This window comes from Parus major, unplaced genomic scaffold (genome assembly GCF_001522545.3).
Source record: "Parus major isolate Abel unplaced genomic scaffold, Parus_major1.1 Scaffold447, whole genome shotgun sequence".
NCBI lineage: Eukaryota > Metazoa > Chordata > Aves > Passeriformes > Paridae > Parus > Parus major.
In genome coordinates this window covers 26,560-27,134 of record NW_015379351.1, presented here as the reverse complement: position 1 = coordinate 27,134, position 575 = coordinate 26,560, and the positions used below count along the sequence as shown (strand labels likewise).

The 575-nt window shown below is 40.9% G+C and overlaps 2 protein-coding genes across 2 annotated transcripts in view; both read left to right on the top strand.

Moving 5' to 3' along the window:
* The window catches only part of LPAR2 (lysophosphatidic acid receptor 2), a 3,854-nt gene extending 3,350 nt beyond the window's left edge, over positions 1-504 (top strand). Inside the window, exon 2 of the mRNA XM_015616468.3 lies at positions 138-504. The gene's annotated coding sequence lies outside the window, so the exon portion shown is untranslated. The remainder of the gene's footprint in view (positions 1-137) is intronic.
* LOC107199129 (pre-B-cell leukemia transcription factor 3-like) overlaps positions 1-575 on the top strand; it is a 14,916-nt gene that overhangs the window by 2,168 nt on the left and 12,173 nt on the right. The window lies entirely within an intron of this gene.

The following is a 575-nucleotide window of genomic DNA, read 5'->3' as shown; positions in this document are numbered from 1 at the left end:
GGTGGTTAATTAAGGGTTAATTGGGTTGGTCATCATCATCCTGGGTGGGTCATTAATTAGGGGTTAATTGGGTTGTTCATCATCATTCTTAGTTGGACATCATCATCTTTGGTGGGTGATTAATTAGAGGTAATTAGGGGTTTGTTGGGTTGGTCATCATCATCCTTGGTGGGTTATTAATTAGGGGTTAATTGGGTTGGTCTTCATCATCTTTGGTGGGTCATTAATTAAGGGTAATTAGGAATAAATGGGCTTGGTCATTATCATCCTTGGTGGCTTGGTCATCATCATCCTCTGTGGGTCCTTAATTAGGGGTTCATATTAATTAACTAATCAACTAATTAATTAATGATTCCATGCCCAACCCATGGATCCCAACAAAATCAACCCCAGGCGTTCGGTCAAGACCACAAATCCCATTCCAACGCCTCAAATTCCCGTTTTTTCCCATTTTTCCCATTTCTTTCCCCATTTTTCCCAGTTTTTTCCCATTTTCCCCATTTCTTTTCCCAGTTTTTTCCCATTTTTCCCATTTCTTTCCCTTTTCTTCCCTGTTCCACCCCCCCCGTTTTTCC